Genomic DNA, 13,087 nt, shown 5'->3' on the forward strand with positions numbered 1-13,087 from the left:
CACACACACACACACACACACACACACACACACACACACAATTCTCAACCCAGTAGCGCTCCTGGGTGGTGGGAGGATGCAAGTGAGCCCATCAAGAGCAGACAGATTCAAACATATGTCAGGAGTGACGTCTGCAAACATGACGTGTGTTACTTATGGCTTCTGAGTGTGTCGCATTCAAGGCACATGATGACTCCTTTAATCCTCTCAAATACTTAATAAATTGAGTACAGTTAATACTACTACTGACATTAGACATTTCAGACAAAGGCTTCTGGCAAAAGCAGAACCCTCCCTGCCAGCAAACATACCTTTGGGATCCAATGCAAGTGAAAAAACATGACAATGCACTAAAAAGGAAAAAAATATAGAGCAAGAATAAAATTAATTGCAGCTTTCAATTTCTTAAATATGACATCTAAACAAAGACAGTGTAGACCAGCACAGTGCTGTGGATGCATTTTTGAACAAGACATGTCCTTTAACATGCACATTAAACAAATATAGAAGATAAAATGACAAAAATCCGTGTCTCAGAGGGATGCTGAAAAACTAGTTCATGCATTGATTATTTCTAGGTTGGATTGTTGTAATTCATTATTATTAGTCTGTGGTAAAAGTTCCCCCCGAAAAGCCCTGATTTAATCCAGAATGCTGCAGCAAGAGCACAAAAGCGACTAAAAAAACAAGAGATTATATTTCACCCATGTTAGCTTCTCTTCTTTTTCTCCCTGTTAAATCTAGAATTTAAAATAGTTCTTATCACATAGAAGGTCTTGAATATTTATCATATCTTAAAGACGTCAGCACTGTTATTACTGGCGCAGCTGGCAGCCAAAGACAACATACCTGCAATGACTCACTCTTCAGTATAAGACCGACCTTTGACCAAAGCCTGCAGTAGTCTTGTAACAATAAGATCACTACAGACTTCAGTCAAAGGCCTTAAATTAATCACACATCAGTTATAAAGGTTAAGGCCTAATAATGCACATTTATCCCTACTGTATGGTGCCCAAGCATGTAAATCTAATTACCTAATTCTTGTAGTCCAAATGAGATATAGCTTGATGTTGTCATCTCGCTTGCTGTCAAGCATTTGAGCTTCTCAGTTGTTTATTGTGACTATGTGCTTATGTTTCATCTTTCTGATGTATTATTAATTCTCTTCTGCAAATGTATTTTCATGTCTTGCTGTGGCCTACTGAAAAAACCTGGCGAGCACACTGTGGTCAGAGATGTGGCTCACCCTAAGCAACAATCACTACCGAGTGCTTAATTAAATGGAAGCGTCATTACAATGTGAAAAAAATCATTTATATTTAGTCATTTTTAATACAGTATTTGTACTTTCACATGCAAGTCACCTATGATCCACTAGGAGGTGCTGTAGCACTCTCAAATCAACCCAACCCGTGCCTATTTATTCCAGGAAGACCGAAAGGTGTATCATAGTTCAAGTAAGCATGACACACCCTTTTGTGTAAACTATGTCCCAAACTGAGAAAAACATTGTACTCCCTGAAGTCACCTGAGAGTAGTGATTACGGACATGGAAGCGGTCCAAGTTTCACTGTAGAAGCCCCAGATTTATCGTCTTAATGAGCCACAGGTCAACGTTGATCCTCAAAAGAGGGTTAGTATTAGCAATATCTCAATCACAAAAGTCAGCCAGTCCATGAATATAGTTTTGTGGTCGACGAGGGATTTTCACACTAGTGATGGGATTTCCGGCTCTTTTTAGAGAACCGGCTCTTTCGGCTTGGCTCACTAAAAAGAGCTCTTTCGGCTCCGAACCGGCCCTTCAGGTTGTTTTGTTGCTTTAATTAATTTATTATTAACAATAATATAAAATTAAGCAAAAAAGGAATTACTAATGTAAAAAAAGTGGTTTTATTTATATATGTTTATATATAAATATATGCAGTGGCCCCTAGAGACAAAACACATACAAACTTCGAAACACATTTCTAGCGTTAACTGAACTTCCTTAACAGAGCTACCTAGATCACTTAAATTACACAGTTGAAAGCATATGTGTATTGTTTGTGTATTTATACACAAGCACTCATATATATTCAAATAATTTAAAAAAAATGTTCATTTACCTGTTACTACCACACACCAAATCCGGTTGTTGGTACTTGCTGGCTTGCGTAGCCACCAGAGATGGGCAGTAACGCATTACTTGTGATTGTTGCTTAGGGTGAGCCACATCTCTGACCACAGTGTGCTCGCCAGGTTTTTTTCAGTAGGCCGCAGCAACACATGAAAATACATTTGCAGAAGATAATTAATAATACATCAGAAAGATGAAACATAAGTACATAGTCACAATAAACAACTGAGAAGCTTAAATGCTTGATAGCAAGCGAGATGACAACATCAAGCTATATCTCATTTGGACTACAAGAATTAGGTAATTAGATTTACATGCTTGGGCACCATACAGTAGCGTTACTTGTAACACGTTACTGTAATCTGATTACTTTTTTAGGGTAACGAGTAAAGTAAGGGATTACTATCGCAAAAACGGTAATTCGATTACCGTTACTTTCCTGTAGGAACACTGCGTTACTGTGTTACTAAAACCGTGATTTTTTTGCGAGAATGTCTCATGACAGTGACGTAAGCGAGCGCAACTTTCGTGACAACAGCTGTGTGCAGATCAACATTTTGCTTGTTTACATTATTGTATTTTGCACAACTCTGTTGCTTGTGAAGCTCGCACACAAGAATTTCACTCACATGTGCTGTACCAATGTACCTGCACATGTGATGTGACAATAAAAGTGATTTGATTTGATTTGATTTGACAATGGATAATATATCAAGTATGGGAGAGAGTATGAGCGTGCAGCGTTTAAAGCGAGGAAGTACTGACCTTACTTTAAGTTTGATTCCATAAAAAGTGACAAAAACATTAGTGTCCGTTGTGCGTGGGAAGAAAACTTCTTTTTACAGCGAAAAAAAAAACAACCCCTAAACTTTTGCACTGTCCACTTCCTGCTGTGACAAAACAAATTTCCCACGTGTGGGACTAATAAAGGTTATCTTATCTTATCTTATCTTATCTTATCTTATCTTATCTTATCTTATCTTAACAAGCTCTGAGGGCGCAACAATGTAATGGGAAATTCACAGAGAAACTTGCGGATTCTTCCACTGACCGCTGGAGCACACCTGCACCAGGGCAAACCTCCGCCTACGCCACTCCTGCTTTACAAGTGAAAATAGAGCAAAAGGACCGCTGGTCTTTGACTTTTTTATTTTCTGCTGTGTTTTACTTGCATCTATTTGAAAGACTGAGTGTAAACACGAAGAATATTTTATTTTATGTGCTGGAATGTGTAGAAAATAGGTTTAAATGTTAAACTAATTTCTTCAAGTCAGAGAATGTTGCATATAATTAAATTTTTACTTGATGCATAAAGTTAAAATATTAAAACTGATAAAACAAGTTAAAAAAAGAGAGTTTTCCATTTGATTACATTTTGTATGATGGATTATGCAGAAAAAGTAGAATTGGGCTGAAAGATCTATCGCTTTATCACCTATTCAGGTTGTAAATCGTGTTTTTAAAAAGTAACTAAGTAATTAATTACTTTTGAAAATAAGTAATCAGTAAAGTAACGGGATTACTTTTTGGGGGAAGTAATCAGTAATTAGTTACTGATTGCTTTTTTCAAGTAATTTGACCAACACTGGTAGCCACTAGGTAACAAAAGCTCAACACTGTGCCTAGCATCCTGGAGCACTTCTGTTGTCTTTTGTACGTGTTTTGGAGTTTGTACGTGCTTTGTCTCTATGGGCCACCGTAAATATACTTTTATTTATTCACGCCACATAAAATGTAATAAATAAATCCTATAATACTAAAACCAACTATTCACATTTCAACTTTTAACTATTTCTTTTTTTTTTTTTTTTTAAATTGAAGCGGAAAAAACGTGCGAGAGAGAGGGTGAGAGAAAGGAAAAGAAAACCCAATGGCTCCCGTCGTTCACGTCAAAGTCCCGGCTCTAAGAGCCATTTCGTTCGCGACCGACACATCACTACTGCACACATATGAAAATTAGACCACTGAGAAGCCACACAATGACTTTCTGTTGTATGGGTGTTTCTTTCTCAGTCTGTTTTGCAGTGGTGATTATGTGGAACACACACAAAACACTGAAGTGAGGAGGGTTTTTTTTCTCTCATTTTCATTGGTCTGAATACTTTTTATAAAATAAAAGTAATCGCTTTGATTTAAGTCAGTTTTTCATTAGAAGGCTAAAGCCATGTGGTAGCTAGCTTAAAATGCTTGTCAAGTGGTTAGTTGGATGCTTGTCTCACTGGTCCCGGATAAGAAAAGGAGAAAATGGGTCGCTGATGCTAAAAAGACAATTCAGGATACCACAGATTTTTCCCAAGGAAGGAACAAGGAAGGAAGACTAAGAAGACGAGAGAGAACAGTCCTCTGATGATGAGGAGTGTTTTTGCCTGGTTTGTGTTGGGCTATACACCAACAGCTGGCCCAAGGAGGCATTGCTTCCATGTGTTGTCTGCCAAAACTGGGCTTGTGAAGATTCATGTTTTTGTCACTGGTTATATTAACTATGACAGTTTTATCACTTTATGATAATGACAAGCTTGAACTTATTCCTGTACACCTAGGTTTTTAAGTTGGGACTTTCTTTATTAAAGATTTTTTGGTTTGCTTCTTTTTTATTTTTGTGTTTTGTGTCTTCACTTTACTGGGACAGCTTCTGTTTCTACTTGTGACTCTAATTATACATCAGGGTTTTGATTTCTTTTTAATGTTCCTGTCTCTTCTATCCCTTTCCCCCTGATTTGCCTTAGTGTTAAATAGCCCAGTCTCTCTTTATCCTTTGTTGTGGTGTCTGCGTTTGTGCCTTGCTCCTGGTTATGCTCCTTTTATCACCCTGGTGCACTCCATGCCACTTTGTTGTTTACTTGTTGTATTTTTGGATACCTCTTCATCCTGCAATAAAGCTTTGCTATATTTTATTTCTGCACATTGGAGTCTGTGGAGTCTTTGTTTAGGTCCTCAACCTGCAAAATATGACGACTTTTCCTCAGCCTGTGATTTTGAGACTCAGCTACATCACTAGCATTTCAGTCCTTACCACTCTCAAGACTGTACATTGAAACTTTGTATTTTGAACAACCAGACTGATCATTGAATATTTATCATGTCCGTTCATTGGTCCAGCCCACCTAAGGTCAAAGTGGGCAGTATGTGCCCCACACACAGTAAAATGAGTTTGACATCCCTGTTTTATAAATTGAAAACAATTGGCAACATTTTTGCTGTTTCAAATATTTATTTGTGTCTCCACATGAGATTAAATTTGCTGAAGGTGCTTTTAATCAAGAAATTAAGGCCTGGGATTGAGAAGTAGAAACTAAGACAAAATTAATAATATAATCAAAACATAGACAGCATGGCCCTAGTAGCATGCTTCCTTTAATCTGGGATTAAAGTTGATTTAGGGCAGACATGAGCAATGACATCTTAAAGAATCGTGCACGTGCAGCTCGGTTCACTCACATGTGACCCCACAGCTGTTAGACAGCTGGGCAGAAACATCTCGCCTGTGCCCTCTAGAGGTCATCATCTTCCAAAATATGAGAAAAGCCAGCAAGTGAGCTATCTGCAGCTGTTTATGTTGGATATTTTGCATTTATGGAAAAGCAACAAAATAACATTAATATACTTTGAACCTTAGACTTATCCTGTTTGGGATAAGGTGCATAAAAACCTGCATGCGACACGGCTGAGTTGCTTGACAAAAGTATCTGGAAAAACATGCTGACAGTATAATTATTATGTGTGATTTCATGATTCTCATTATGTTTGAAGAAAAAGACAGCCATGCTTTAAGGTTAAAAAAGTGTTGTCTCAATTTATTCACACTCCATCACACACAAAACATGTTTCCCCTTCCTTTTTACCTTTATACCTACACATCCTTACATAAAATCATGTTGATATGTATATATGTGTGTGTATATATATATATATATATATATATACATATGTACATATTTGTGTGTGTGTGTGTGTGTGTTTAGACTACATGGAGTTATTTGTTAGGATGGAAAGAGAGAGAGCTGTTTGATGTGTTCAGATTAAGGTGTTGTGTTGTGGAGCATTCACGGGTAGGCTGGTTAAACTTTTACCAGCACGGTTAACTAATCAGAGTTTCATTAGTGTCAGGAAGGATGTAAAGTGGAGTCACACAGAAACAGCTCACCGCACACCAATGTGCTTTCATGCGCACGCAAGTCAAATAGTGTTACAGGTTCACCATCCTGACGCAGGTCATCTGACATGGCGGGCACGAGTGGACTTGTGTTTATGCTGATCATGTTTTTGGATAAGCTGCCATCGACAAACTCAAAAGGTACTGTGATATTTGACGTCTCTTTATACAACATATGCTTATGTGTAATTTATTCTAATAATTGAAAAATAAGAAAGTCAAAGCCACAGGAAGAGCAGTGTGTGAATTTAACGTGAGGTTAATGTACGGTAATTTAAAGGTGACTCTGCAGTGTGTTGGCAATCAGTGCGAAGGAAATAAGCAATGCACTGTAGCGGCCGACTTGTTAAAATTATACCACTACGTCATGTGTCACTGGTGTTGTGTTTGTGCAGCAACAGTGCTTTGAACAATGGGCAGCTTTTGCAGATAGCATCATTTTTGCCTTTAAGTTTCCACAGCAGCTGTAAACACAGCTGTGTGCGTCCCCGATACCCTGAAAGTGTTACTGTGACAGCTGCACACATCTCAGGGTTACTCATTAGGCAGAGGGGATGTGAAAATGTTAGCAAAAAAATCTTGATTCCAGTAAAACACACAGCTTACATGTTATCAGTAATAAAAGAGATAAGGTTAGAAATCGTTTCAGTTGTTCTGATAGAAAATTGGATTTTATTAACCCAGATTCATGTTGTGAAAAATAGAATCGCATCAGTCAATGGGTGTAAAAGTGAAGGATTTCTAATTGTGGCACGCTGTTGACACAGCAGGAGACATACAATCATTTTTTAACGTCCATCATCAAATGATTCATCCAAACAAAGCAATACAAATGTGGTGGGGAGATCAGTGAGAATCAAGAACAGAAAACTAAGTTTAATCCAGTAGGACATTATTTATAAATAAAGTTTAGTGTTAATTGCTGATTCATTCATGACAATAATTTTGCTTTTTTACAGTCTTACTACCAGATGCCAATGTCACTTGCATCTTCCACGATGACTGCATCCTGCCCTGTAGCTTCAGACCCACAGGCACAGTGGTTATCCACTGGTACAAGCAGCAAATCCCTGTCCACAGTTACTACTACAGCAAGGACCAGTTTGGACTCCAGAACAAGCACTTCAGTGGAAGGACAGCCTTGTTCAACTCCCACATCCCTCACGGCAATGCCTCTCTACTCCTCAGAAGGGTCAAAGTTCAAGACAAAGGCAGATACAAATGCTACACGAGCACACGAAAGGGCAACCAGGAGTTGTTTGTCAACCTGGAGGTGAAAGGTCAGTCCAGTATGATGCATTTGTAACATTTATAATACAGAATATCACACATTTAACCCAACTGTTTATGATTTTTTTGTGTGTGTGGCTTTTTTTATTTTTTTTTTTACTAATAAAGCTTTGAGCAGTAAAGTGGCAATGAGTGCATCCATTCATGAATTGCCTTCAGGCTCCTGACAACAAGGTGGAACATTTGTTCTACTTTTTTCCACTACAGTCCAGCAGACTGGCTTTTACATGTCCTAATGGAAAAGCATTCAGAAAGCAAACACCTAAACTGTTAGAAGCTGATATCTTGCGCTTCAGCTGTTGTCATAGTGATCATTTAAAGTATGCGGTAAAAAGTCAGAAAATAGTTAGAAAAGGTGCTTATTTTTACACAATACACATATTGTATGAATGTTTTTACGTTTTAATTTTAACCTGTATAAAAATACATAAGAATTAGTTACCAAATTTCAAGCATATGCCGCACATGCGATCTTATTTAACTCATTATGTGTTGTTATTTTTTAACACATCTATTCTCAGTGTTGCACCTTTCTAGTAAGCTGAGCACTCAAGACTAATTCAGCCAATCACACACACACACACACACAGCACTTTTATCTATGCCTAAGTGCTTTTTCTAACATTCACATTCTAACTCACATTTTGATGGATGCATCCGGGGTAGCTGGGGGTTCAGTATCTTGCACAAGGATATTTCTGCATGCAAACTGGAGGATTCAGAGATCGAGATACTGGCTTACCGACTGGTAGACCCTGTGCTCAAAAACCTGTGCTCTGAAGTGACATATTGTCTTTTTTTTGTCACTGAAATATTGAATTTTTCTGGCATGAGGATAAGAAAAACAGTCTCCACCAAATGAGTAGATTTGTAAGATTGTTGCATTTTAACAGCATTTCTAGCAAATCCTCACAGCACCCTGATGCCAAAAATATAATGTAAAATTTGTGTGCTATTATATCTCTTGAGTACCAACATGTTCATTAAATACAGCATATTCTAGCTGCTCCATAGGCTGTACATAAAATTGACTTTATACAAAGTATACCAAGTATAGACTGCCCACAGGAGAAATAGTGAACCACAGAATTGAAATGCAGCAGAAAAGCACCACTTTCAAGATTTGCTTGAAAGAGAATCTCTCCTAAATGCCAGCACCGGTGCGGAGAAAGTGCACATTACTAAGTGTGAACATGAAAAACACTAGTTTTACTGTTGACAATACTGAACTGTAAAATGGAACTTTCTAGTTGCACAAACTGAATCAGGCTGCCATTAAAGCCACACTTTTATCTTTTCTGCTTTCCTTCCAGCACTGATCCAGTCTGTGATCGTGGAGATAACCGACGAGATGGTCACTTGCTCCTCTCAGAATATCTACCCCATCCCTCAGGTAGCGTGGGCCACAGATCCCCCGTCTGCACAAGAAGCTCTCGAAAATTCCACAACCAAAACCACAGACCACAAGGGTCTGTTTACTGTGGAAAGCATGCTAAGGATTCTGGGTAATGTCTCCAATTACACTTACTTTTGCTCAGTCATATCAGCTGACAAAACCCAGATTTGGACTGCCTCTCGGAAAAACCAAGGTGCAGTTTGGTTCCATACTAATACAGATTTCATGAACAGGATTATTTATGACTTAAATGTGCTAAAAAAAAATGTGTGCAAACTATTTTTCAGAGGATATAACACAGGAAGAGGGTTACGCTCTGTCCATCCCATGCATCGCTCCTCACAGTCTCCAGAATTTTTCCCTCACCTGGACCTTTGACTCATCCAACGACCCCATAGTTATCTTGAGATATGACCACAGAACCAGACACAGCTTTAACCTGTGGGAAGGCGAAGCAGAGCTGGACCAGGACCTACTTCTTCTTGGGGATGGATCTCTTGTGCTTTTCAAACCACAAAGTGAAGAACACTCTGGGACTTACACCTGCAGCTTCTCAGGCCTGCAGAGCAGACACATCATTCAGACCAGAGTAAACATCACTGTAGCATCAATAAGTGAGTTTTCTTTTATATTATTTCTCAATTAAAGAAAAAAAAAAGTTCTCTAAAAGAAATGTGCATTGCAGGTTTGGATGAACACAGTGTGCAGAGGTCCTGGTGGTGCACAGTGGCTTCTGCAGCTTTTGTCCTGATCACTGTTATTGTAGCTCTCCCTCAGTGTGTAAGGCAAAAAGGTACGTGAGTTATGCAATTATTAAAATTCGTATGTGCAACACTGCCATAATTCTGTTAAGCCTGTTAATTATTTTTATTTCTCATGGTTGTTTGTTTACATTAGGAAAAAAAAAGCTAAATGCTTTTTATCGGTAAAAGCTGTTTACAAGTAAAACTTCACTGGATTTTCATCTCAGTTTTTATGTGAATGATTCCACTGACCGTATGAGAGTGATACAAAACGAACAAATGAAGATAAAGAGAAAAGATGGTGGTAGAATTACGACTTCCAGGGAGAAAAGAAAAGTATTCAAAAACTGCTCTTTGATCGCTGATCTCTGATCTTTATGTCTGTTGGTTAAATTCTACACAATATTACACAAAACAACACAAAAAAGGTTTGATATAGCTTATCAACTAATATTAGAAATTGGTAGCGGTCAAGCGTGTCTGATGCATTATTTCCCGTTCCTGATACAGCAATGGAGAGCAGAACAGACTCACATAGGTGTAATGGAACAGACCCTGTTGAAGCTGGACATCACAAAGGTCTGAACACTGCTGCTTCGTGCATAATCCGACACGATGGCACTGATCGTAACAGAGAACCAGCGCAATCGGATGCGCAGGATGAACTTTTAAGGAGTGTGCCAAATGTAGATGAAGACTCTAGTGTGACTTCACTGCCAGACACTAAAGAAGAAGAAGATGAAGAAGAAACACCTTTGGACAGGAGTGATGGGCTACAACCCAGTAACCTGCAGAGGGATGGATTTGAAAATACTAAGCCTGTACTTTCTATACCATAAAAATCAAGTGCATTTACCAACTGTGATCCATGTTAGTGTTTGGAAATCAATGAGCATCAAGTGGTGGAGCAACACACACACACACACACACACACACACAGACACACACAGAAAGGTGATCCAGATCAAACTGGTAAAATTCAGCATGTGTCTGGTCATATTATCATCTTCATATAGTACCTGAATCATGCTGTCTAAACTATGATTGAACTTTGAGTTTGTGCTTTTTCCCCCTTTGGCTTTAAAATAAAACAAAGTGCCTATACTGGGCTCACCTTTGTCTGGCTTTTGATTTATTCTACATATCATCACCAAAACATACAAGCTCCATGTCCAAAAAAGTTGGGATGCTGTGTAAACACAGTTTACCATGCCATCCACAAATGCAGGAAAAAGCTCTAGCATGCAAATATGTGAACTCGGTCAAAGCTCAACTAAAATAGACTAAGGTGGAGAGCTGGTCGGTGGTCAGCTGAAAACGAAAATTTAAATTCACTTGCAAACATGGACGCAGTGTTCTCTGGGCTAAGACGAGAGACAATCTGTCTTGCGATCAGTATTCAGTTCCTGCATCTGTGACCTATGGAGGCAGATTAATGCCTGTGAAACTGGCAGCTGCTGGAAAGCCATCATCAATGCCGAAAGGTATGTACAGATTTTAGAAAATATGCTCCCGTCCAGATGATTTCTGATGCTGAACTGGCATACAAGCAGTCAAAATCTTTCACCGGCTGGAAACATTTAGCATTGACTAAAATACAACATAGAAGACCCAACGCTGTTGATAAAAGAAGAGTGGATGCTTTTCAAAATAACATTGTTTCTTAAAATGGTGCATTTCCTAAGTTTAAACATTTAATGTTTTCTATGTTTGATTGGGACTCAAATACAGTTTTGTGAGTTTTGAAAATCATCCTGAAGTTGGGACTCAGGGTTGTATACAAGTATTAAATATACTGGTTATTTACGAGACCAACAGAATTCTGTGTCTGTGCAGACGGTGGACTTGAGCTTGATTTGTGTTATGGTCGTATTGCAATATAAACATGGACATGATTTAATTGTTTGCATTGTACAAATGTCACACTGCCTAAAGACGTCTGGACAACCCGCCTTCATTACACCACAGCCACTTAATTATAAGCTTGGTGGCACAACAAAGACGGGCGTCTTGTTTTGCGGTTTCAATCGGACCTTAAACCAATTTTCGAATTAAATGGACATTTTCCATCTAGATAAGCAACCCAAACAGCTGTGATGTGGGTCACTTTAGGGCCCACATCCTGCTGCTCAGATTAACTTTACTCGGGTCACTCCACAGAGTGGTTGTGGGAGGGTTTCATTTTTTCATTAGCGGTTACACAAACTCCTCTGAGTAAATCTACATTGTGCAGTTTTAGCATGTCAAAGTGTGTGATGGTTGAGATGGCAGGCTGGGGGTTTGCCAGCAGGCCAAATGACAGATTTATTTATTTACTACAGCATTAGATATCCAAGATATGGGGTTTGTAGAGAATAGGCAACTAGAATGAACTTTTCTATAAACATTTGTTGTTGTTTTCTTTATATATTTGTGAAATTGGAACAAAATAAAAGATCAATAGGGCTGAGGGATATTTCCTAAGAAACCAAGCTTAAGTGAATCAAATCGCTGCTTCTTATTCGCCGAAACATGTGAGACTTTTTCATGTTATGACTCAGACCTCCCAAAAATTACCAGAGATGATCATACACCCACTCCCACAATCTGACACCAACTTCTTCCCTACTTTTTCCACAGCTTAGACTCCACAGAATGCCTTCATGCATGAGTTCAGTCTATAGTAAAAAAAAAAAAATGCTTACACACACACACCTATACACACAGAGCCTGATGGAAATCTTTGTGTGGTTACTTTAAATCATACCTTTCTTTTGGACAGGAAGTGCCTTGTCATTCCACTGCTCTATGACAATAACATTTCTTTGTTAGTAATAAACTTGAAAGTTTTTTTTTTGTTGTTTTAATGAGGCCCCTTTAAAGATTTACATGTGTCATTGCACTTTCCTGAAACTTTAAAGAATGCACGAGAGAGGGAGAGAGAAAGAGGCAGACAGACTTGCGAGTGTGCGTGTGCACTTTTAAGACAAAGACCCCGCCACAGTATCTGGAAGTAATCATCTCGTCCCGGCTGCGCTACACTCACAACCCCCTCCCTATGATGTAACCGGAGTTTTTATGCATGATGGTTCGGGATGGTTTTCAGTGAGTTTTAGGGGATTTCTTTTTGAAAAAAAAACAACGACCATTTCATTCATTCGGGTCCCTGAAACTGCTGCTTCACTCTGTAGCCCACATTTTCTCATTGAATACCAAGATAAAATGTATGGAAGTGTTTCCCACCACCAGGAATGAGATTATACAAACAGCAATTAAATCAGTAGGTATGCTCTGTGTTGCAGAATGGGTTTTTCACCCTTTGCCTGCACAGTTAGTTGGGGAGGGGGAGTGAGGTTGGCCCCGTTTCAAGCATAGCAATGGGGCCTCCTCCCGCCTCCACATACTGC

Source organism: Pundamilia nyererei, unplaced genomic scaffold, assembly GCF_000239375.1.
Source record: "Pundamilia nyererei isolate P.nyererei 1_Seehausen unplaced genomic scaffold, PunNye1.0 scaffold00064, whole genome shotgun sequence".
NCBI classification, from domain to species: Eukaryota; Metazoa; Chordata; class Actinopteri; order Cichliformes; family Cichlidae; genus Pundamilia; species Pundamilia nyererei.